The sequence below is a fragment of the Oryzias latipes genome, chromosome 16, assembly GCF_053564925.1.
Source record: "Oryzias latipes strain Hd-rR chromosome 16, Olatipes_Hd-rR_3.1".
Taxonomy (NCBI): domain Eukaryota; kingdom Metazoa; phylum Chordata; class Actinopteri; order Beloniformes; family Adrianichthyidae; genus Oryzias; species Oryzias latipes.
The window spans coordinates 9,314,048-9,335,756 of NC_136252.1; the positions used below are offsets into that span (position 1 = coordinate 9,314,048).

The 21,709-nt window shown below is 45.7% G+C and overlaps 1 protein-coding gene and 41 non-coding genes across 42 annotated transcripts in view; all 42 read right to left on the reverse strand.

Moving 5' to 3' along the window:
- Window positions 1–21,709, reverse strand: part of LOC144984559 (uncharacterized) — a 402,969-nt gene that overhangs the window by 155,769 nt on the left and 225,491 nt on the right. The gene's annotated exons all lie outside the window — the stretch shown is intronic.
- On the reverse strand, window positions 93–211 carry LOC144985460 (5S ribosomal RNA). The gene has a single exon (XR_013649289.1). It is a non-coding gene; the product is annotated as a 5S ribosomal RNA (ribosomal RNA).
- On the reverse strand, window positions 619–737 carry LOC144985461 (5S ribosomal RNA). Its single transcript, XR_013649290.1, has one exon. It is a non-coding gene; the product is annotated as a 5S ribosomal RNA (ribosomal RNA).
- LOC144985463 (5S ribosomal RNA) lies at window positions 1,145–1,263 on the reverse strand. The gene has a single exon (XR_013649292.1). It is a non-coding gene; the product is annotated as a 5S ribosomal RNA (ribosomal RNA).
- On the reverse strand, window positions 1,672–1,790 carry LOC144985464 (5S ribosomal RNA). Its single transcript, XR_013649293.1, has one exon. It is a non-coding gene; the product is annotated as a 5S ribosomal RNA (ribosomal RNA).
- Window positions 2,198–2,316, reverse strand: LOC144985465 (5S ribosomal RNA). Its single transcript, XR_013649294.1, has one exon. It is a non-coding gene; the product is annotated as a 5S ribosomal RNA (ribosomal RNA).
- On the reverse strand, window positions 2,724–2,842 carry LOC144985466 (5S ribosomal RNA). Its single transcript, XR_013649295.1, has one exon. It is a non-coding gene; the product is annotated as a 5S ribosomal RNA (ribosomal RNA).
- Window positions 3,250–3,368, reverse strand: LOC144985467 (5S ribosomal RNA). Its single transcript, XR_013649296.1, has one exon. It is a non-coding gene; the product is annotated as a 5S ribosomal RNA (ribosomal RNA).
- LOC144985468 (5S ribosomal RNA) lies at window positions 3,776–3,894 on the reverse strand. Its single transcript, XR_013649297.1, has one exon. It is a non-coding gene; the product is annotated as a 5S ribosomal RNA (ribosomal RNA).
- LOC144985469 (5S ribosomal RNA) lies at window positions 4,302–4,420 on the reverse strand. The gene has a single exon (XR_013649298.1). It is a non-coding gene; the product is annotated as a 5S ribosomal RNA (ribosomal RNA).
- On the reverse strand, window positions 4,828–4,946 carry LOC144985470 (5S ribosomal RNA). The gene has a single exon (XR_013649299.1). It is a non-coding gene; the product is annotated as a 5S ribosomal RNA (ribosomal RNA).
- LOC144985471 (5S ribosomal RNA) lies at window positions 5,354–5,472 on the reverse strand. Its single transcript, XR_013649300.1, has one exon. It is a non-coding gene; the product is annotated as a 5S ribosomal RNA (ribosomal RNA).
- On the reverse strand, window positions 5,880–5,998 carry LOC144985472 (5S ribosomal RNA). The gene has a single exon (XR_013649301.1). It is a non-coding gene; the product is annotated as a 5S ribosomal RNA (ribosomal RNA).
- On the reverse strand, window positions 6,406–6,524 carry LOC144985474 (5S ribosomal RNA). Its single transcript, XR_013649303.1, has one exon. It is a non-coding gene; the product is annotated as a 5S ribosomal RNA (ribosomal RNA).
- On the reverse strand, window positions 6,932–7,050 carry LOC144985475 (5S ribosomal RNA). The gene has a single exon (XR_013649304.1). It is a non-coding gene; the product is annotated as a 5S ribosomal RNA (ribosomal RNA).
- On the reverse strand, window positions 7,458–7,576 carry LOC144985476 (5S ribosomal RNA). Its single transcript, XR_013649305.1, has one exon. It is a non-coding gene; the product is annotated as a 5S ribosomal RNA (ribosomal RNA).
- On the reverse strand, window positions 7,983–8,101 carry LOC144985477 (5S ribosomal RNA). Its single transcript, XR_013649306.1, has one exon. It is a non-coding gene; the product is annotated as a 5S ribosomal RNA (ribosomal RNA).
- On the reverse strand, window positions 8,509–8,627 carry LOC144985478 (5S ribosomal RNA). Its single transcript, XR_013649307.1, has one exon. It is a non-coding gene; the product is annotated as a 5S ribosomal RNA (ribosomal RNA).
- LOC144985479 (5S ribosomal RNA) lies at window positions 9,035–9,153 on the reverse strand. The gene has a single exon (XR_013649308.1). It is a non-coding gene; the product is annotated as a 5S ribosomal RNA (ribosomal RNA).
- Window positions 9,583–9,701, reverse strand: LOC144985480 (5S ribosomal RNA). The gene has a single exon (XR_013649309.1). It is a non-coding gene; the product is annotated as a 5S ribosomal RNA (ribosomal RNA).
- LOC144985481 (5S ribosomal RNA) lies at window positions 10,109–10,227 on the reverse strand. Its single transcript, XR_013649310.1, has one exon. It is a non-coding gene; the product is annotated as a 5S ribosomal RNA (ribosomal RNA).
- On the reverse strand, window positions 10,657–10,775 carry LOC144985482 (5S ribosomal RNA). Its single transcript, XR_013649311.1, has one exon. It is a non-coding gene; the product is annotated as a 5S ribosomal RNA (ribosomal RNA).
- LOC144985483 (5S ribosomal RNA) lies at window positions 11,183–11,301 on the reverse strand. The gene has a single exon (XR_013649312.1). It is a non-coding gene; the product is annotated as a 5S ribosomal RNA (ribosomal RNA).
- LOC144985485 (5S ribosomal RNA) lies at window positions 11,705–11,823 on the reverse strand. The gene has a single exon (XR_013649314.1). It is a non-coding gene; the product is annotated as a 5S ribosomal RNA (ribosomal RNA).
- LOC144985486 (5S ribosomal RNA) lies at window positions 12,231–12,349 on the reverse strand. Its single transcript, XR_013649315.1, has one exon. It is a non-coding gene; the product is annotated as a 5S ribosomal RNA (ribosomal RNA).
- LOC144985487 (5S ribosomal RNA) lies at window positions 12,757–12,875 on the reverse strand. Its single transcript, XR_013649316.1, has one exon. It is a non-coding gene; the product is annotated as a 5S ribosomal RNA (ribosomal RNA).
- On the reverse strand, window positions 13,284–13,402 carry LOC144985488 (5S ribosomal RNA). Its single transcript, XR_013649317.1, has one exon. It is a non-coding gene; the product is annotated as a 5S ribosomal RNA (ribosomal RNA).
- LOC144985489 (5S ribosomal RNA) lies at window positions 13,810–13,928 on the reverse strand. The gene has a single exon (XR_013649318.1). It is a non-coding gene; the product is annotated as a 5S ribosomal RNA (ribosomal RNA).
- On the reverse strand, window positions 14,336–14,454 carry LOC144985491 (5S ribosomal RNA). Its single transcript, XR_013649320.1, has one exon. It is a non-coding gene; the product is annotated as a 5S ribosomal RNA (ribosomal RNA).
- LOC144985492 (5S ribosomal RNA) lies at window positions 14,863–14,981 on the reverse strand. The gene has a single exon (XR_013649321.1). It is a non-coding gene; the product is annotated as a 5S ribosomal RNA (ribosomal RNA).
- LOC144985493 (5S ribosomal RNA) lies at window positions 15,389–15,507 on the reverse strand. Its single transcript, XR_013649322.1, has one exon. It is a non-coding gene; the product is annotated as a 5S ribosomal RNA (ribosomal RNA).
- LOC144985494 (5S ribosomal RNA) lies at window positions 15,914–16,032 on the reverse strand. Its single transcript, XR_013649323.1, has one exon. It is a non-coding gene; the product is annotated as a 5S ribosomal RNA (ribosomal RNA).
- Window positions 16,440–16,558, reverse strand: LOC144985495 (5S ribosomal RNA). Its single transcript, XR_013649324.1, has one exon. It is a non-coding gene; the product is annotated as a 5S ribosomal RNA (ribosomal RNA).
- LOC144985497 (5S ribosomal RNA) lies at window positions 16,965–17,083 on the reverse strand. The gene has a single exon (XR_013649326.1). It is a non-coding gene; the product is annotated as a 5S ribosomal RNA (ribosomal RNA).
- On the reverse strand, window positions 17,491–17,609 carry LOC144985498 (5S ribosomal RNA). Its single transcript, XR_013649327.1, has one exon. It is a non-coding gene; the product is annotated as a 5S ribosomal RNA (ribosomal RNA).
- On the reverse strand, window positions 18,027–18,145 carry LOC144985499 (5S ribosomal RNA). Its single transcript, XR_013649328.1, has one exon. It is a non-coding gene; the product is annotated as a 5S ribosomal RNA (ribosomal RNA).
- On the reverse strand, window positions 18,552–18,670 carry LOC144985500 (5S ribosomal RNA). Its single transcript, XR_013649329.1, has one exon. It is a non-coding gene; the product is annotated as a 5S ribosomal RNA (ribosomal RNA).
- Window positions 19,078–19,196, reverse strand: LOC144985501 (5S ribosomal RNA). The gene has a single exon (XR_013649330.1). It is a non-coding gene; the product is annotated as a 5S ribosomal RNA (ribosomal RNA).
- On the reverse strand, window positions 19,605–19,723 carry LOC144985502 (5S ribosomal RNA). Its single transcript, XR_013649331.1, has one exon. It is a non-coding gene; the product is annotated as a 5S ribosomal RNA (ribosomal RNA).
- On the reverse strand, window positions 20,131–20,249 carry LOC144985503 (5S ribosomal RNA). Its single transcript, XR_013649332.1, has one exon. It is a non-coding gene; the product is annotated as a 5S ribosomal RNA (ribosomal RNA).
- On the reverse strand, window positions 20,656–20,774 carry LOC144985504 (5S ribosomal RNA). Its single transcript, XR_013649333.1, has one exon. It is a non-coding gene; the product is annotated as a 5S ribosomal RNA (ribosomal RNA).
- LOC144985505 (5S ribosomal RNA) lies at window positions 21,182–21,300 on the reverse strand. The gene has a single exon (XR_013649334.1). It is a non-coding gene; the product is annotated as a 5S ribosomal RNA (ribosomal RNA).

A 21,709-nucleotide genomic window follows, 5' to 3' on the forward strand; every position in this document is an offset into this window, starting at 1 on the left:
TTTATTAAAAAAAAAAAAAAAAAAAACCTTAGGTGAACTTTGAAGCAGATTTTGGAAGAACACCCTCTGCTGGTTGGGAGGAAAAGATGGAAAACTTACAGCACCTGGTATTCCCAAGCGGTCTCCCATCCAGGTACTAACCAGGCCCAACCCTGTTTGGCTTCCGAGATCGGACGAGATCGGGCGGGTCCAGAGTGGTGTGGCCGTAAGCACTTGCCAGTGTCCAGCAAAGCCTCTTGGCCACTCAATCTCAAGGTTTTCCTGCTTAAAGCTACAGGCTTGCCATTGTGTCCTCCTGATTAACACACCTGCTGACTAGACACACCCACCTGCTGCAAAAACCATGCCATTTCACCTCTCCTCTGCAAAATCAGCCTTGGTTTAAACACACACAAAGTCTGAACAGAAACACTGCTAACATCTGCTCATTGTAACAGGTGGGTGTAATTAGGCTAAAGGTTATGCATTGACACCTTGATTCTGATTGCTCTGAAGCTACCTGATTACTTTACATGAGGCAAAAGTTGTTTATTAAAAAAAAAAAAAAAAAAACCTTAGGTGAACTTTGAAGCAGATTTTGGAAGAACACCCTCTGCTGGTTGGGAGGAAAAGATGGAAAACTTACAGCACCTGGTATTCCCAAGCGGTCTCCCATCCAGGTACTAACCAGGCCCAACCCTGTTTGGCTTCCGAGATCGGACGAGATCGGGCGGGTCCAGAGTGGTGTGGCCGTAAGCACTTGCCAGTGTCCAGCAAAGCCTCTTGGCCACTCAATCTCAAGGTTTTCCTGCTTAAAGCTACAGGCTTGCCATTGTGTCCTCCTGATTAACACACCTGCTGACTAGACACACCCACCTGCTGCAAAAACCATGCCATTTCACCTCTCCTCTGCAAAATCAGCCTTGGTTTAAACACACACAAAGTCCGAACAGAAACACTGCTAACATCTGCTCATTGTAACAGGTGGGTGTAATTAGGCTAAAGGTTATGCATTGACACCTTGATTCTGATTGCTCTGAAGCTACCTGATTACTTTACATGAGGCAAAAGTTGTTTATTAAAAAAAAAAAAAAAAAAACCTTAGGTGAACTTTGAAGCAGATTTTGGAAGAACACCCTCTGCTGGTTGGGAGGAAAAGATGGAAAACTTACAGCACCTGGTATTCCCAAGCGGTCTCCCATCCAGGTACTAACCAGGCCCAACCCTGTTTGGCTTCCGAGATCGGACGAGATCGGGCGGGTCCAGAGTGGTGTGGCCGTAAGCACTTGCCAGTGTCCAGCAAAGCCTCTTGGCCACTCAATCTCAAGGTTTTCCTGCTTAAAGCTACAGGCTTGCCATTGTGTCCTCCTGATTAACACACCTGCTGACTAGACACACCCACCTGCTGCAAAAACCATGCCATTTCACCTCTCCTCTGCAAAATCAGCCTTGGTTTAAACACACACAAAGTCTGAACAGAAACACTGCTAACATCTGCTCATTGTAACAGGTGGGTGTAATTAGGCTAAAGGTTATGCATTGACACCTTGATTCTGATTGCTCTGAAGCTACCTGATTACTTTACATGAGGCAAAAGTTGTTTATTAAAAAAAAAAAAAAAAAAAACCTTAGGTGAACTTTGAAGCAGATTTTGGAAGAACACCCTCTGCTGGTTGGGAGGAAAAGATGGAAAACTTACAGCACCTGGTATTCCCAAGCGGTCTCCCATCCAGGTACTAACCAGGCCCAACCCTGTTTGGCTTCCGAGATCGGACGAGATCGGGCGGGTCCAGAGTGGTGTGGCCGTAAGCACTTGCCAGTGTCCAGCAAAGCCTCTTGGCCACTCAATCTCAAGGTTTTCCTGCTTAAAGCTACAGGCTTGCCATTGTGTCCTCCTGATTAACACACCTGCTGACTAGACACACCCACCTGCTGCAAAAACCATGCCATTTCACCTCTCCTCTGCAAAATCAGCCTTGGTTTAAACACACACAAAGTCTGAACAGAAACACTGCTAACATCTGCTCATTGTAACAGGTGGGTGTAATTAGGCTAAAGGTTATGCATTGACACCTTGATTCTGATTGCTCTGAAGCTACCTGATTACTTTACATGAGGCAAAAGTTGTTTATTAAAAAAAAAAAAAAAAAAACCTTAGGTGAACTTTGAAGCAGATTTTGGAAGAACACCCTCTGCTGGTTGGGAGGAAAAGATGGAAAACTTACAGCACCTGGTATTCCCAAGCGGTCTCCCATCCAGGTACTAACCAGGCCCAACCCTGTTTGGCTTCCGAGATCGGACGAGATCGGGCGGGTCCAGAGTGGTGTGGCCGTAAGCACTTGCCAGTGTCCAGCAAAGCCTCTTGGCCACTCAATCTCAAGGTTTTCCTGCTTAAAGCTACAGGCTTGCCATTGTGTCCTCCTGATTAACACACCTGCTGACTAGACACACCCACCTGCTGCAAAAACCATGCCATTTCACCTCTCCTCTGCAAAATCAGCCTTGGTTTAAACACACACAAAGTCTGAACAGAAACACTGCTAACATCTGCTCATTGTAACAGGTGGGTGTAATTAGGCTAAAGGTTATGCATTGACACCTTGATTCTGATTGCTCTGAAGCTACCTGATTACTTTACATGAGGCAAAAGTTGTTTATTAAAAAAAAAAAAAAAAAAACCTTAGGTGAACTTTGAAGCAGATTTTGGAAGAACACCCTCTGCTGGTTGGGAGGAAAAGATGGAAAACTTACAGCACCTGGTATTCCCAAGCGGTCTCCCATCCAGGTACTAACCAGGCCCAACCCTGTTTGGCTTCCGAGATCGGACGAGATCGGGCGGGTCCAGAGTGGTGTGGCCGTAAGCACTTGCCAGTGTCCAGCAAAGCCTCTTGGCCACTCAATCTCAAGGTTTTCCTGCTTAAAGCTACAGGCTTGCCATTGTGTCCTCCTGATTAACACACCTGCTGACTAGACACACCCACCTGCTGCAAAAACCATGCCATTTCACCTCTCCTCTGCAAAATCAGCCTTGGTTTAAACACACACAAAGTCTGAACAGAAACACTGCTAACATCTGCTCATTGTAACAGGTGGGTGTAATTAGGCTAAAGGTTATGCATTGACACCTTGATTCTGATTGCTCTGAAGCTACCTGATTACTTTACATGAGGCAAAAGTTGTTTATTAAAAAAAAAAAAAAAAAAACCTTAGGTGAACTTTGAAGCAGATTTTGGAAGAACACCCTCTGCTGGTTGGGAGGAAAAGATGGAAAACTTACAGCACCTGGTATTCCCAAGCGGTCTCCCATCCAGGTACTAACCAGGCCCAACCCTGTTTGGCTTCCGAGATCGGACGAGATCGGGCGGGTCCAGAGTGGTGTGGCCGTAAGCACTTGCCAGTGTCCAGCAAAGCCTCTTGGCCACTCAATCTCAAGGTTTTCCTGCTTAAAGCTACAGGCTTGCCATTGTGTCCTCCTGATTAACACACCTGCTGACTAGACACACCCACCTGCTGCAAAAACCATGCCATTTCACCTCTCCTCTGCAAAATCAGCCTTGGTTTAAACACACACAAAGTCTGAACAGAAACACTGCTAACATCTGCTCATTGTAACAGGTGGGTGTAATTAGGCTAAAGGTTATGCATTGACACCTTGATTCTGATTGCTCTGAAGCTACCTGATTACTTTACATGAGGCAAAAGTTGTTTATTAAAAAAAAAAAAAAAAAAACCTTAGGTGAACTTTGAAGCAGATTTTGGAAGAACACCCTCTGCTGGTTGGGAGGAAAAGATGGAAAACTTACAGCACCTGGTATTCCCAAGCGGTCTCCCATCCAGGTACTAACCAGGCCCAACCCTGTTTGGCTTCCGAGATCGGACGAGATCGGGCGGGTCCAGAGTGGTGTGGCCGTAAGCACTTGCCAGTGTCCAGCAAAGCCTCTTGGCCACTCAATCTCAAGGTTTTCCTGCTTAAAGCTACAGGCTTGCCATTGTGTCCTCCTGATTAACACACCTGCTGACTAGACACACCCACCTGCTGCAAAAACCATGCCATTTCACCTCTCCTCTGCAAAATCAGCCTTGGTTTAAACACACACAAAGTCTGAACAGAAACACTGCTAACATCTGCTCATTGTAACAGGTGGGTGTAATTAGGCTAAAGGTTATGCATTGACACCTTGATTCTGATTGCTCTGAAGCTACCTGATTACTTTACATGAGGCAAAAGTTGTTTATTAAAAAAAAAAAAAAAAAAACCTTAGGTGAACTTTGAAGCAGATTTTGGAAGAACACCCTCTGCTGGTTGGGAGGAAAAGATGGAAAACTTACAGCACCTGGTATTCCCAAGCGGTCTCCCATCCAGGTACTAACCAGGCCCAACCCTGTTTGGCTTCCGAGATCGGACGAGATCGGGCGGGTCCAGAGTGGTGTGGCCGTAAGCACTTGCCAGTGTCCAGCAAAGCCTCTTGGCCACTCAATCTCAAGGTTTTCCTGCTTAAAGCTACAGGCTTGCCATTGTGTCCTCCTGATTAACACACCTGCTGACTAGACACACCCACCTGCTGCAAAAACCATGCCATTTCACCTCTCCTCTGCAAAATCAGCCTTGGTTTAAACACACACAAAGTCTGAACAGAAACACTGCTAACATCTGCTCATTGTAACAGGTGGGTGTAATTAGGCTAAAGGTTATGCATTGACACCTTGATTCTGATTGCTCTGAAGCTACCTGATTACTTTACATGAGGCAAAAGTTGTTTATTAAAAAAAAAAAAAAAAAAACCTTAGGTGAACTTTGAAGCAGATTTTGGAAGAACACCCTCTGCTGGTTGGGAGGAAAAGATGGAAAACTTACAGCACCTGGTATTCCCAAGCGGTCTCCCATCCAGGTACTAACCAGGCCCAACCCTGTTTGGCTTCCGAGATCGGACGAGATCGGGCGGGTCCAGAGTGGTGTGGCCGTAAGCACTTGCCAGTGTCCAGCAAAGCCTCTTGGCCACTCAATCTCAAGGTTTTCCTGCTTAAAGCTACAGGCTTGCCATTGTGTCCTCCTGATTAACACACCTGCTGACTAGACACACCCACCTGCTGCAAAAACCATGCCATTTCACCTCTCCTCTGCAAAATCAGCCTTGGTTTAAACACACACAAAGTCTGAACAGAAACACTGCTAACATCTGCTCATTGTAACAGGTGGGTGTAATTAGGCTAAAGGTTATGCATTGACACCTTGATTCTGATTGCTCTGAAGCTACCTGATTACTTTACATGAGGCAAAAGTTGTTTATTAAAAAAAAAAAAAAAAAAACCTTAGGTGAACTTTGAAGCAGATTTTGGAAGAACACCCTCTGCTGGTTGGGAGGAAAAGATGGAAAACTTACAGCACCTGGTATTCCCAAGCGGTCTCCCATCCAGGTACTAACCAGGCCCAACCCTGTTTGGCTTCCGAGATCGGACGAGATCGGGCGGGTCCAGAGTGGTGTGGCCGTAAGCACTTGCCAGTGTCCAGCAAAGCCTCTTGGCCACTCAATCTCAAGGTTTTCCTGCTTAAAGCTACAGGCTTGCCATTGTGTCCTCCTGATTAACACACCTGCTGACTAGACACACCCACCTGCTGCAAAAACCATGCCATTTCACCTCTCCTCTGCAAAATCAGCCTTGGTTTAAACACACACAAAGTCTGAACAGAAACACTGCTAACATCTGCTCATTGTAACAGGTGGGTGTAATTAGGCTAAAGGTTATGCATTGACACCTTGATTCTGATTGCTCTGAAGCTACCTGATTACTTTACATGAGGCAAAAGTTGTTTATTAAAAAAAAAAAAAAAAAAACCTTAGGTGAACTTTGAAGCAGATTTTGGAAGAACACCCTCTGCTGGTTGGGAGGAAAAGATGGAAAACTTACAGCACCTGGTATTCCCAAGCGGTCTCCCATCCAGGTACTAACCAGGCCCAACCCTGTTTGGCTTCCGAGATCGGACGAGATCGGGCGGGTCCAGAGTGGTGTGGCCGTAAGCACTTGCCAGTGTCCAGCAAAGCCTCTTGGCCACTCAATCTCAAGGTTTTCCTGCTTAAAGCTACAGGCTTGCCATTGTGTCCTCCTGATTAACACACCTGCTGACTAGACACACCCACCTGCTGCAAAAACCATGCCATTTCACCTCTCCTCTGCAAAATCAGCCTTGGTTTAAACACACACAAAGTCTGAACAGAAACACTGCTAACATCTGCTCATTGTAACAGGTGGGTGTAATTAGGCTAAAGGTTATGCATTGACACCTTGATTCTGATTGCTCTGAAGCTACCTGATTACTTTACATGAGGCAAAAGTTGTTTATTAAAAAAAAAAAAAAAAAAACCTTAGGTGAACTTTGAAGCAGATTTTGGAAGAACACCCTCTGCTGGTTGGGAGGAAAAGATGGAAAACTTACAGCACCTGGTATTCCCAAGCGGTCTCCCATCCAGGTACTAACCAGGCCCAACCCTGTTTGGCTTCCGAGATCGGACGAGATCGGGCGGGTCCAGAGTGGTGTGGCCGTAAGCACTTGCCAGTGTCCAGCAAAGCCTCTTGGCCACTCAATCTCAAGGTTTTCCTGCTTAAAGCTACAGGCTTGCCATTGTGTCCTCCTGATTAACACACCTGCTGACTAGACACACCCACCTGCTGCAAAAACCATGCCATTTCACCTCTCCTCTGCAAAATCAGCCTTGGTTTAAACACACACAAAGTCTGAACAGAAACACTGCTAACATCTGCTCATTGTAACAGGTGGGTGTAATTAGGCTAAAGGTTATGCATTGACACCTTGATTCTGATTGCTCTGAAGCTACCTGATTACTTTACATGAGGCAAAAGTTGTTTATTAAAAAAAAAAAAAAAAAAACCTTAGGTGAACTTTGAAGCAGATTTTGGAAGAACACCCTCTGCTGGTTGGGAGGAAAAGATGGAAAACTTACAGCACCTGGTATTCCCAAGCGGTCTCCCATCCAGGTACTAACCAGGCCCAACCCTGTTTGGCTTCCGAGATCGGACGAGATCGGGCGGGTCCAGAGTGGTGTGGCCGTAAGCACTTGCCAGTGTCCAGCAAAGCCTCTTGGCCACTCAATCTCAAGGTTTTCCTGCTTAAAGCTACAGGCTTGCCATTGTGTCCTCCTGATTAACACACCTGCTGACTAGACACACCCACCTGCTGCAAAAACCATGCCATTTCACCTCTCCTCTGCAAAATCAGCCTTGGTTTAAACACACACAAAGTCTGAACAGAAACACTGCTAACATCTGCTCATTGTAACAGGTGGGTGTAATTAGGCTAAAGGTTATGCATTGACACCTTGATTCTGATTGCTCTGAAGCTACCTGATTACTTTACATGAGGCAAAAGTTGTTTATTAAAAAAAAAAAAAAAAAAACCTTAGGTGAACTTTGAAGCAGATTTTGGAAGAACACCCTCTGCTGGTTGGGAGGAAAAGATGGAAAACTTACAGCACCTGGTATTCCCAAGCGGTCTCCCATCCAGGTACTAACCAGGCCCAACCCTGTTTGGCTTCCGAGATCGGACGAGATCGGGCGGGTCCAGAGTGGTGTGGCCGTAAGCACTTGCCAGTGTCCAGCAAAGCCTCTTGGCCACTCAATCTCAAGGTTTTCCTGCTTAAAGCTACAGGCTTGCCATTGTGTCCTCCTGATTAACACACCTGCTGACTAGACACACCCACCTGCTGCAAAAACCATGCCATTTCACCTCTCCTCTGCAAAATCAGCCTTGGTTTAAACACACACAAAGTCTGAACAGAAACACTGCTAACATCTGCTCATTGTAACAGGTGGGTGTAATTAGGCTAAAGGTTATGCATTGACACCTTGATTCTGATTGCTCTGAAGCTACCTGATTACTTTACATGAGGCAAAAGTTGTTTATTAAAAAAAAAAAAAAAAAACCTTAGGTGAACTTTGAAGCAGATTTTGGAAGAACACCCTCTGCTGGTTGGGAGGAAAAGATGGAAAACTTACAGCACCTGGTATTCCCAAGCGGTCTCCCATCCAGGTACTAACCAGGCCCAACCCTGTTTGGCTTCCGAGATCGGACGAGATCGGGCGGGTCCAGAGTGGTGTGGCCGTAAGCACTTGCCAGTGTCCAGCAAAGCCTCTTGGCCACTCAATCTCAAGGTTTTCCTGCTTAAAGCTACAGGCTTGCCATTGTGTCCTCCTGATTAACACACCTGCTGACTAGACACACCCACCTGCTGCAAAAACCATGCCATTTCACCTCTCCTCTGCAAAATCAGCCTTGGTTTAAACACACACAAAGTCTGAACAGAAACACTGCTAACATCTGCTCATTGTAACAGGTGGGTGTAATTAGGCTAAAGGTTATGCATTGACACCTTGATTCTGATTGCTCTGAAGCTACCTGATTACTTTACATGAGGCAAAAGTTGTTTATTAAAAAAAAAAAAAAAAAAACCTTAGGTGAACTTTGAAGCAGATTTTGGAAGAACACCCTCTGCTGGTTGGGAGGAAAAGATGGAAAACTTACAGCACCTGGTATTCCCAAGCGGTCTCCCATCCAGGTACTAACCAGGCCCAACCCTGTTTGGCTTCCGAGATCGGACGAGATCGGGCGGGTCCAGAGTGGTGTGGCCGTAAGCACTTGCCAGTGTCCAGCAAAGCCTCTTGGCCACTCAATCTCAAGGTTTTCCTGCTTAAAGCTACAGGCTTGCCATTGTGTCCTCCTGATTAACACACCTGCTGACTAGACACACCCACCTGCTGCAAAAACCATGCCATTTCACCTCTCCTCTGCAAAATCAGCCTTGGTTTAAACACACACAAAGTCTGAACAGAAACACTGCTAACATCTGCTCATTGTAACAGGTGGGTGTAATTAGGCTAAAGGTTATGCATTGACACCTTGATTCTGATTGCTCTGAAGCTACCTGATTACTTTACATGAGGCAAAAGTTGTTTATTAAAAAAAAAAAAAAAAAAACCTTAGGTGAACTTTGAAGCAGATTTTGGAAGAACACCCTCTGCTGGTTGGGAGGAAAAGATGGAAAACTTACAGCACCTGGTATTCCCAAGCGGTCTCCCATCCAGGTACTAACCAGGCCCAACCCTGTTTGGCTTCCGAGATCGGACGAGATCGGGCGGGTCCAGAGTGGTGTGGCCGTAAGCACTTGCCAGTGTCCAGCAAAGCCTCTTGGCCACTCAATCTCAAGGTTTTCCTGCTTAAAGCTACAGGCTTGCCATTGTGTCCTCCTGATTAACACACCTGCTGACTAGACACACCCACCTGCTGCAAAAACCATGCCATTTCACCTCTCCTCTGCAAAATCAGCCTTGGTTTAAACACACACAAAGTCTGAACAGAAACACTGCTAACATCTGCTCATTGTAACAGGTGGGTGTAATTAGGCTAAAGGTTATGCATTGACACCTTGATTCTGATTGCTCTGAAGCTACCTGATTACTTTACATGAGGCAAAAGTTGTTTATTAAAAAAAAAAAAAAAAAAAAAGAAAAAGAAAAAGAAAAAAACCTTAGGTGAACTTTGAAGCAGATTTTGGAAGAACACCCTCTGCTGGTTGGGAGGAAGAGATGGAAAACTTACAGCACCTGGTATTCCCAAGCGGTCTCCCATCCAGGTACTAACCAGGCCCAACCCTGTTTGGCTTCCGAGATCGGACGAGATCGGGCGGGTCCAGAGTGGTGTGGCCGTAAGCACTTGCCAGTGTCCAGCAAAGCCTCTTGGCCACTCAATCTCAAGGTTTTCCTGCTTAAAGCTACAGGCTTGCCATTGTGTCCTCCTGATTAACACACCTGCTGACTAGACACACCCACCTGCTGCAAAAACCATGCCATTTCACCTCTCCTCTGCAAAATCAGCCTTGGTTTAAACACACACAAAGTCTGAACAGAAACACTGCTAACATCTGCTCATTGTAACAGGTGGGTGTAATTAGGCTAAAGGTTATGCATTGACACCTTGATTCTGATTGCTCTGAAGCTACCTGATTACTTTACATGAGGCAAAAGTTGTTTATTAAAAAAAAAAAAAAAAAAACCTTAGGTGAACTTTGAAGCAGATTTTGGAAGAACACCCTCTGCTGGTTGGGAGGAAAAGATGGAAAACTTACAGCACCTGGTATTCCCAAGCGGTCTCCCATCCAGGTACTAACCAGGCCCAACCCTGTTTGGCTTCCGAGATCGGACGAGATCGGGCGGGTCCAGAGTGGTGTGGCCGTAAGCACTTGCCAGTGTCCAGCAAAGCCTCTTGGCCACTCAATCTCAAGGTTTTCCTGCTTAAAGCTACAGGCTTGCCATTGTGTCCTCCTGATTAACACACCTGCTGACTAGACACACCCACCTGCTGCAAAAACCATGCCATTTCACCTCTCCTCTGCAAAATCAGCCTTGGTTTAAACACACACAAAGTCTGAACAGAAACACTGCTAACATCTGCTCATTGTAACAGGTGGGTGTAATTAGGCTAAAGGTTATGCATTGACACCTTGATTCTGATTGCTCTGAAGCTACCTGATTACTTTACATGAGGCAAAAGTTGTTTATTAAAAAAAAAAAAAAAAAAAAAGAAAAAGAAAAAGGAAAAAACCTTAGGTGAACTTTGAAGCAGATTTTGGAAGAACACCCTCTGCTGGTTGGGAGGAAAAGATGGAAAACTTACAGCACCTGGTATTCCCAAGCGGTCTCCCATCCAGGTACTAACCAGGCCCAACCCTGTTTGGCTTCCGAGATCGGACGAGATCGGGCGGGTCCAGAGTGGTGTGGCCGTAAGCACTTGCCAGTGTCCAGCAAAGCCTCTTGGCCACTCAATCTCAAGGTTTTCCTGCTTAAAGCTACAGGCTTGCCATTGTGTCCTCCTGATTAACACACCTGCTGACTAGACACACCCACCTGCTGCAAAAACCATGCCATTTCACCTCTCCTCTGCAAAATCAGCCTTGGTTTAAACACACACAAAGTCTGAACAGAAACACTGCTAACATCTGCTCATTGTAACAGGTGGGTGTAATTAGGCTAAAGGTTATGCATTGACACCTTGATTCTGATTGCTCTGAAGCTACCTGATTACTTTACATGAGGCAAAAGTTGTTTATTAAAAAAAAAAAAAAAAAAACCTTAGGTGAACTTTGAAGCAGATTTTGGAAGAACACCCTCTGCTGGTTGGGAGGAAAAGATGGAAAACTTACAGCACCTGGTATTCCCAAGCGGTCTCCCATCCAGGTACTAACCAGGCCCAACCCTGTTTGGCTTCCGAGATCGGACGAGATCGGGCGGGTCCAGAGTGGTGTGGCCGTAAGCACTTGCCAGTGTCCAGCAAAGCCTCTTGGCCACTCAATCTCAAGGTTTTCCTGCTTAAAGCTACAGGCTTGCCATTGTGTCCTCCTGATTAACACACCTGCTGACTAGACACACCCACCTGCTGCAAAAACCATGCCATTTCACCTCTCCTCTGCAAAATCAGCCTTGGTTTAAACACACACAAAGTCTGAACAGAAACACTGCTAACATCTGCTCATTGTAACAGGTGGGTGTAATTAGGCTAAAGGTTATGCATTGACACCTTGATTCTGATTGCTCTGAAGCTACCTGATTACTTTACATGAGGCAAAAGTTGTTTATTAAAAAAAAAAAAAAAAAAACCTTAGGTGAACTTTGAAGCAGATTTTGGAAGAACACCCTCTGCTGGTTGGAAAAGATGGAAAACTTACAGCACCTGGTATTCCCAAGCGGTCTCCCATCCAGGTACTAACCAGGCCCAACCCTGTTTGGCTTCCGAGATCGGACGAGATCGGGCGGGTCCAGAGTGGTGTGGCCGTAAGCACTTGCCAGTGTCCAGCAAAGCCTCTTGGCCACTCAATCTCAAGGTTTTCCTGCTTAAAGCTACAGGCTTGCCATTGTGTCCTCCTGATTAACACACCTGCTGACTAGACACACCCACCTGCTGCAAAAACCATGCCATTTCACCTCTCCTCTGCAAAATCAGCCTTGGTTTAAACACACACAAAGTCTGAACAGAAACACTGCTAACATCTGCTCATTGTAACAGGTGGGTGTAATTAGGCTAAAGGTTATGCATTGACACCTTGATTCTGATTGCTCTGAAGCTACCTGATTACTTTACATGAGGCAAAAGTTGTTTATTAAAAAAAAAAAAAAAAAAACCTTAGGTGAACTTTGAAGCAGATTTTGGAAGAACACCCTCTGCTGGTTGGGAGGAAAAGATGGAAAACTTACAGCACCTGGTATTCCCAAGCGGTCTCCCATCCAGGTACTAACCAGGCCCAACCCTGTTTGGCTTCCGAGATCGGACGAGATCGGGCGGGTCCAGAGTGGTGTGGCCGTAAGCACTTGCCAGTGTCCAGCAAAGCCTCTTGGCCACTCAATCTCAAGGTTTTCCTGCTTAAAGCTACAGGCTTGCCATTGTGTCCTCCTGATTAACACACCTGCTGACTAGACACACCCACCTGCTGCAAAAACCATGCCATTTCACCTCTCCTCTGCAAAATCAGCCTTGGTTTAAACACACACAAAGTCTGAACAGAAACACTGCTAACATCTGCTCATTGTAACAGGTGGGTGTAATTAGGCTAAAGGTTATGCATTGACACCTTGATTCTGATTGCTCTGAAGCTACCTGATTACTTTACATGAGGCAAAAGTTGTTTATTAAAAAAAAAAAAAAAAAAACCTTAGGTGAACTTTGAAGCAGATTTTGGAAGAACACCCTCTGCTGGTTGGGAGGAAAAGATGGAAAACTTACAGCACCTGGTATTCCCAAGCGGTCTCCCATCCAGGTACTAACCAGGCCCAACCCTGTTTGGCTTCCGAGATCGGACGAGATCGGGCGGGTCCAGAGTGGTGTGGCCGTAAGCACTTGCCAGTGTCCAGCAAAGCCTCTTGGCCACTCAATCTCAAGGTTTTCCTGCTTAAAGCTACAGGCTTGCCATTGTGTCCTCCTGATTAACACACCTGCTGACTAGACACACCCACCTGCTGCAAAAACCATGCCATTTCACCTCTCCTCTGCAAAATCAGCCTTGGTTTAAACATACACAAAGTCTGAACAGAAACACTGCTAACATCTGCTCATTGTAACAGGTGGGTGTAATTAGGCTAAAGGTTATGCATTGACACCTTGATTCTGATTGCTCTGAAGCTACCTGATTACTTTACATGAGGCAAAAGTTGTTTATTAAAAAAAAAAAAAAAAAAAACCTTAGGTGAACTTTGAAGCAGATTTTGGAAGAACACCCTCTGCTGGTTGGGAGGAAAAGATGGAAAACTTACAGCACCTGGTATTCCCAAGCGGTCTCCCATCCAGGTACTAACCAGGCCCAACCCTGTTTGGCTTCCGAGATCGGACGAGATCGGGCGGGTCCAGAGTGGTGTGGCCGTAAGCACTTGCCAGTGTCCAGCAAAGCCTCTTGGCCACTCAATCTCAAGGTTTTCCTGCTTAAAGCTACAGGCTTGCCATTGTGTCCTCCTGATTAACACACCTGCTGACTAGACACACCCACCTGCTGCAAAAACCATGCCATTTCACCTCTCCTCTGCAAAATCAGCCTTGGTTTAAACACACACAAAGTCTGAACAGAAACACTGCTAACATCTGCTCATTGTAACAGGTGGGTGTAATTAGGCTAAAGGTTATGCATTGACACCTTGATTCTGATTGCTCTGAAGCTACCTGATTACTTTACATGAGGCAAAAGTTGTTTATTAAAAAAAAAAAAAAAAAAACCTTAGGTGAACTTTGAAGCAGATTTTGGAAGAACACCCTCTGCTGGTTGGGAGGAAAAGATGGAAAACTTACAGCACCTGGTATTCCCAAGCGGTCTCCCATCCAGGTACTAACCAGGCCCAACCCTGTTTGGCTTCCGAGATCGGACGAGATCGGGCGGGTCCAGAGTGGTGTGGCCGTAAGCACTTGCCAGTGTCCAGCAAAGCCTCTTGGCCACTCAATCTCAAGGTTTTCCTGCTTAAAGCTACAGGCTTGCCATTGTGTCCTCCTGATTAACACACCTGCTGACTAGACACACCCACCTGCTGCAAAAACCATGCCATTTCACCTCTCCTCTGCAAAATCAGCCTTGGTTTAAACACACACAAAGTCTGAACAGAAACACTGCTAACATCTGCTCATTGTAACAGGTGGGTGTAATTAGGCTAAAGGTTATGCATTGACACCTTGATTCTGATTGCTCTGAAGCTACCTGATTACTTTACATGAGGCAAAAGTTGTTTATTAAAAAAAAAAAAAAAAAAACCTTAGGTGAACTTTGAAGCAGATTTTGGAAGAACACCCTCTGCTGGTTGGGAGGAAAAGATGGAAAACTTACAGCACCTGGTATTCCCAAGCGGTCTCCCATCCAGGTACTAACCAGGCCCAACCCTGTTTGGCTTCCGAGATCGGACGAGATCGGGCGGGTCCAGAGTGGTGTGGCCGTAAGCACTTGCCAGTGTCCAGCAAAGCCTCTTGGCCACTCAATCTCAAGGTTTTCCTGCTTAAAGCTACAGGCTTGCCATTGTGTCCTCCTGATTAACACACCTGCTGACTAGACACACCCACCTGCTGCAAAAACCATGCCATTTCACCTCTCCTCTGCAAAATCAGCCTTGGTTTAAACACACACAAAGTCTGAACAGAAACACTGCTAACATCTGCTCATTGTAACAGGTGGGTGTAATTAGGCTAAAGGTTATGCATTGACACCTTGATTCTGATTGCTCTGAAGCTACCTGATTACTTTACATGAGGCAAAAGTTGTTTATTAAAAAAAAAAAAAAAAAAAACCTTAGGTGAACTTTGAAGCAGATTTTGGAAGAACACCCTCTGCTGGTTGGGAGGAAAAGATGGAAAACTTACAGCACCTGGTATTCCCAAGCGGTCTCCCATCCAGGTACTAACCAGGCCCAACCCTGTTTGGCTTCCGAGATCGGACGAGATCGGGCGGGTCCAGAGTGGTGTGGCCGTAAGCACTTGCCAGTGTCCAGCAAAGCCTCTTGGCCACTCAATCTCAAGGTTTTCCTGCTTAAAGCTACAGGCTTGCCATTGTGTCCTCCTGATTAACACACCTGCTGACTAGACACACCCACCTGCTGCAAAAACCATGCCATTTCACCTCTCCTCTGCAAAATCAGCCTTGGTTTAAACACACACAAAGTCTGAACAGAAACACTGCTAACATCTGCTCATTGTAACAGGTGGGTGTAATTAGGCTAAAGGTTATGCATTGACACCTTGATTCTGATTGCTCTGAAGCTACCTGATTACTTTACATGAGGCAAAAGTTGTTTATTAAAAAAAAAAAAAAAAAAACCTTAGGTGAACTTTGAAGCAGATTTTGGAAGAACACCCTCTGCTGGTTGGGAGGAAAAGATGGAAAACTTACAGCACCTGGTATTCCCAAGCGGTCTCCCATCCAGGTACTAACCAGGCCCAACCCTGTTTGGCTTCCGAGATCGGACGAGATCGGGCGGGTCCAGAGTGGTGTGGCCGTAAGCACTTGCCAGTGTCCAGCAAAGCCTCTTGGCCACTCAATCTCAAGGTTTTCCTGCTTAAAGCTACAGGCTTGCCATTGTGTCCTCCTGATTAACACACCTGCTGACTAGACACACCCACCTGCTGCAAAAACCATGCCATTTCACCTCTCCTCTGCAAAATCAGCCTTGGTTTAAACACACACAAAGTCTGAACAGAAACACTGCTAACATCTGCTCATTGTAACAGGTGGGTGTAATTAGGCTAAAGGTTATGCATTGACACCTTGATTCTGATTGCTCTGAAGCTACCTGATTACTTTACATGAGGCAAAAGTTGTTTATTAAAAAAAAAAAAAAAAAACCTTAGGTGAACTTTGAAGCAGATTTTGGAAGAACACCCTCTGCTGGTTGGGAGGAAAAGATGGAAAACTTACAGCACCTGGTATTCCCAAGCGGTCTCCCATCCAGGTACTAACCAGGCCCAACCCTGTTTGGCTTCCGAGATCGGACGAGATCGGGCGGGTCCAGAGTGGTGTGGCCGTAAGCACTTGCCAGTGTCCAGCAAAGCCTCTTGGCCACTCAATCTCAAGGTTTTCCTGCTTAAAGCTACAGGCTTGCCATTGTGTCCTCCTGATTAACACACCTGCTGACTAGACACACCCACCTGCTGCAAAAACCATGCCATTTCACCTCTCCTCTGCAAAATCAGCCTTGGTTTAAACACACACAAAGTCTGAACAGAAACACTGCTAACATCTGCTCATTGTAACAGGTGGGTGTAATTAGGCTAAAGGTTATGCATTGACACCTTGATTCTGATTGCTCTGAAGCTACCTGATTACTTTACATGAGGCAAAAGTTGTTTATTAAAAAAAAAAAAAAAAAAACCTTAGGTGAACTTTGAAGCAGATTTTGGAAGAACACCCTCTGCTGGTTGGGAGGAAAAGATGGAAAACTTACAGCACCTGGTATTCCCAAGCGGTCTCCCATCCAGGTACTAACCAGGCCCAACCCTGTTTGGCTTCCGAGATCGGACGAGATCGGGCGGGTCCAGAGTGGTGTGGCCGTAAGCACTTGCCAGTGTCCAGCAAAGCCTCTTGGCCACTCAATCTCAAGGTTTTCCTGCTTAAAGCTACAGGCTTGCCATTGTGTCCTCCTGATTAACACACCTGCTGACTAGACACACCCACCTGCTGCAAAAACCATGCCATTTCACCTCTCCTCTGCAAAATCAGCCTTGGTTTAAACACACACAAAGTCTGAACAGAAACACTGCTAACATCTGCTCATTGTAACAGGTGGGTGTAATTAGGCTAAAGGTTATGCATTGACACCTTGATTCTGATTGCTCTGAAGCTACCTGATTACTTTACATGAGGCAAAAGTTGTTTATTAAAAAAAAAAAAAAAAAACCTTAGGTGAACTTTGAAGCAGATTTTGGAAGAACACCCTCTGCTGGTTGGGAGGAAAAGATGGAAAACTTACAGCACCTGGTATTCCCAAGCGGTCTCCCATCCAGGTACTAACCAGGCCCAACCCTGTTTGGCTTCCGAGATCGGACGAGATCGGGCGGGTCCAGAGTGGTGTGGCCGTAAGCACTTGCCAGTGTCCAGCAAAGCCTCTTGGCCACTCAATCTCAAGGTTTTCCTGCTTAAAGCTACAGGCTTGCCATTGTGTCCTCCTGATTAACACACCTGCTGACTAGACACACCCACCTGCTGCAAAAACCATGCCATTTCACCTCTCCTCTGCAAAATCAGCCTTGGTTTAAACACACACAAAGTCTGAACAGAAACACTGCTAACATCTGCTCATTGTAACAGGTGGGTGTAATTAGGCTAAAGGTTATGCATTGACACCTTGATTCTGATTGCTCTGAAGCTACCTGATTACTTTACATGAGGCAAAAGTTGTTTATTAAAAAAAAAAAAAAAAAAACCTTAGGTGAACTTTGAAGCAGATTTTGGAAGAACACCCTCTGCTGGTTGGGAGGAAAAGATGGAAAACTTACAGCACCTGGTATTCCCAAGCGGTCTCCCATCCAGGTACTAACCAGGCCCAACCCTGTTTGGCTTCCGAGATCGGACGAGATCGGGCGGGTCCAGAGTGGTGTGGCCGTAAGCACTTGCCAGTGTCCAGCAAAGCCTCTTGGCCACTCAATCTCAAGGTTTTCCTGCTTAAAGCTACAGGCTTGCCATTGTGTCCTCCTGATTAACACACCTGCTGACTAGACACACCCACCTGCTGCAAAAACCATGCCATTTCACCTCTCCTCTGCAAAATCAGCCTTGGTTTAAACACACACAAAGTCTGAACAGAAACACTGCTAACATCTGCTCATTGTAACAGGTGGGTGTAATTAGGCTAAAGGTTATGCATTGACACCTTGATTCTGATTGCTCTGAAGCTACCTGATTACTTTACATGAGGCAAAAGTTGTTTATTAAAAAAAAAAAAAAAAAAAAAGAAAAAAACCTTAGGTGAACTTTGAAGCAGATTTTGGAAGAACACCCTCTGCTGGTTGGGAGGAAGAGATGGAAAACTTACAGCACCTGGTATTCCCAAGCGGTCTCCCATCCAGGTACTAACCAGGCCCAACCCTGTTTGGCTTCCGAGATCGGACGAGATCGGGCGGGTCCAGAGTGGTGTGGCCGTAAGCACTTGCCAGTGTCCAGCAAAGCCTCTTGGCCACTCAATCTCAAGGTTTTCCTGCTTAAAGCTACAGGCTTGCCATTGTGTCCTCCTGATTAACACACCTGCTGACTAGACACACCCACCTGCTGCAAAAACCATGCCATTTCACCTCTCCTCTGCAAAATCAGCCTTGGTTTAAACACACACAAAGTCTGAACAGAAACACTGCTAACATCTGCTCATTGTAACAGGTGGGTGTAATTAGGCTAAAGGTTATGCATTGACACCTTGATTCTGATTGCTCTGAAGCTACCTGATTACTTTACATGAGGCAAAAGTTGTTTATTAAAAAAAAAAAAAAAAAACCTTAGGTGAACTTTGAAGCAGATTTTGGAAGAACACCCTCTGCTGGTTGGGAGGAAAAGATGGAAAACTTACAGCACCTGGTATTCCCAAGCGGTCTCCCATCCAGGTACTAACCAGGCCCAACCCTGTTTGGCTTCCGAGATCGGACGAGATCGGGCGGGTCCAGAGTGGTGTGGCCGTAAGCACTTGCCAGTGTCCAGCAAAGCCTCTTGGCCACTCAATCTCAAGGTTTTCCTGCTTAAAGCTACAGGCTTGCCATTGTGTCCTCCTGATTAACACACCTGCTGACTAGACACACCCACCTGCTGCAAAAACCATGCCATTTCACCTCTCCTCTGCAAAATCAGCCTTGGTTTAAACACACACAAAGTCTGAACAGAAACACTGCTAACATCTGCTCATTGTAACAGGTGGGTGTAATTAGGCTAAAGGTTATGCATTGACACCTTGATTCTGATTGCTCTGAAGCTACCTGATTACTTTACATGAGGCAAAAGTTGTTTATTAAAAAAAAAAAAAAAAAAACCTTAGGTGAACTTTGAAGCAGATTTTGGAAGAACACCCTCTGCTGGTTGGGAGGAAAAGATGGAAAACTTACAGCACCTGGTATTCCCAAGCGGTCTCCCATCCAGGTACTAACCAGGCCCAACCCTGTTTGGCTTCCGAGATCGGACGAGATCGGGCGGGTCCAGAGTGGTGTGGCCGTAAGCACTTGCCAGTGTCCAGCAAAGCCTCTTGGCCACTCAATCTCAAGGTTTTCCTGCTTAAAGCTACAGGCTTGCCATTGTGTCCTCCTGATTAACACACCTGCTGACTAGACACACCCACCTGCTGCAAAAACCATGCCATTTCACCTCTCCTCTGCAAAATCAGCCTTGGTTTAAACACACACAAAGTCTGAACAGAAACACTGCTAACATCTGCTCATTGTAACAGGTGGGTGTAATTAGGCTAAAGGTTATGCATTGACACCTTGATTCTGATTGCTCTGAAGCTACCTGATTACTTTACATGAGGCAAAAGTTGTTTATTAAAAAAAAAAAAAAAAAAAACCTTAGGTGAACTTTGAAGCAGATTTTGGAAGAACACCCTCTGCTGGTTGGGAGGAAAAGATGGAAAACTTACAGCACCTGGTATTCCCAAGCGGTCTCCCATCCAGGTACTAACCAGGCCCAACCCTGTTTGGCTTCCGAGATCGGACGAGATCGGGCGGGTCCAGAGTGGTGTGGCCGTAAGCACTTGCCAGTGTCCAGCAAAGCCTCTTGGCCACTCAATCTCAAGGTTTTCCTGCTTAAAGCTACAGGCTTGCCATTGTGTCCTCCTGATTAACACACCTGCTGACTAGACACACCCACCTGCTGCAAAAACCATGCCATTTCACCTCTCCTCTGCAAAATCAGCCTTGGTTTAAACACACACAAAGTCTGAACAGAAACACTGCTAACATCTGCTCATTGTAACAGGTGGGTGTAATTAGGCTAAAGGTTATGCATTGACACCTTGATTCTGATTGCTCTGAAGCTACCTGATTACTTTACATGAGGCAAAAGTTGTTTATTAAAAAAAAAAAAAAAAAAACCTTAGGTGAACTTTGAAGCAGATTTTGGAAGAACACCCTCTGCTGGTTGGGAGGAAAAGATGGAAAACTTACAGCACCTGGTATTCCCAAGCGGTCTCCCATCCAGGTACTAACCAGGCCCAACCCTGTTTGGCTTCCGAGATCGGACGAGATCGGGCGGGTCCAGAGTGGTGTGGCCGTAAGCACTTGCCAGTGTCCAGCAAAGCCTCTTGGCCACTCAATCTCAAGGTTTTCCTGCTTAAAGCTACAGGCTTGCCATTGTGTCCTCCTGATTAACACACCTGCTGACTAGACACACCCACCTGCTGCAAAAACCATGCCATTTCACCTCTCCTCTGCAAAATCAGCCTTGGTTTAAACACACACAAAGTCTGAACAGAAACACTGCTAACATCTGCTCATTGTAACAGGTGGGTGTAATTAGGCTAAAGGTTATGCATTGACACCTTGATTCTGATTGCTCTGAAGCTACCTGATTACTTTACATGAGGCAAAAGTTGTTTATTAAAAAAAAAAAAAAAAAACCTTAGGTGAACTTTGAAGCAGATTTTGGAAGAACACCCTCTGCTGGTTGGGAGGAAAAGATGGAAAACTTACAGCACCTGGTATTCCCAAGCGGTCTCCCATCCAGGTACTAACCAGGCCCAACCCTGTTTGGCTTCCGAGATCGGACGAGATCGGGCGGGTCCAGAGTGGTGTGGCCGTAAGCACTTGCCAGTGTCCAGCAAAGCCTCTTGGCCACTCAATCTCAAGGTTTTCCTGCTTAAAGCTACAGGCTTGCCATTGTGTCCTCCTGATTAACACACCTGCTGACTAGACACACCCACCTGCTGCAAAAACCATGCCATTTCACCTCTCCTCTGCAAAATCAGCCTTGGTTTAAACACACACAAAGTCTGAACAGAAACACTGCTAACATCTGCTCATTGTAACAGGTGGGTGTAATTAGGCTAAAGGTTATGCATTGACACCTTGATTCTGATTGCTCTGAAGCTACCTGATTACTTTACATGAGGCAAAAGTTGTTTATTAAAAAAAAAAAAAAAAAAACCTTAGGTGAACTTTGAAGCAGATTTTGGAAGAACACCCTCTGCTGGTTGGGAGGAAAAGATGGAAAACTTACAGCACCTGGTATTCCCAAGCGGTCTCCCATCCAGGTACTAACCAGGCCCAACCCTGTTTGGCTTCCGAGATCGGACGAGATCGGGCGGGTCCAGAGTGGTGTGGCCGTAAGCACTTGCCAGTGTCCAGCAAAGCCTCTTGGCCACTCAATCTCAAGGTTTTCCTGCTTAAAGCTACAGGCTTGCCATTGTGTCCTCCTGATTAACACACCTGCTGACTAGACACACCCACCTGCTGCAAAAACCATGCCATTTCACCTCTCCTCTGCAAAATCAGCCTTGGTTTAAACACACACAAAGTCTGAACAGAAACACTGCTAACATCTGCTCATTGTAACAGGTGGGTGTAATTAGGCTAAAGGTTATGCATTGACACCTTGATTCTGATTGCTCTGAAGCTACCTGATTACTTTACATGAGGCAAAAGTTGTTTATTAAAAAAAAAAAAAAAAAAAAAGAAAAAAACCTTAGGTGAACTTTGAAGCAGATTTTGGAAGAACACCCTCTGCTGGTTGGGAGGAAG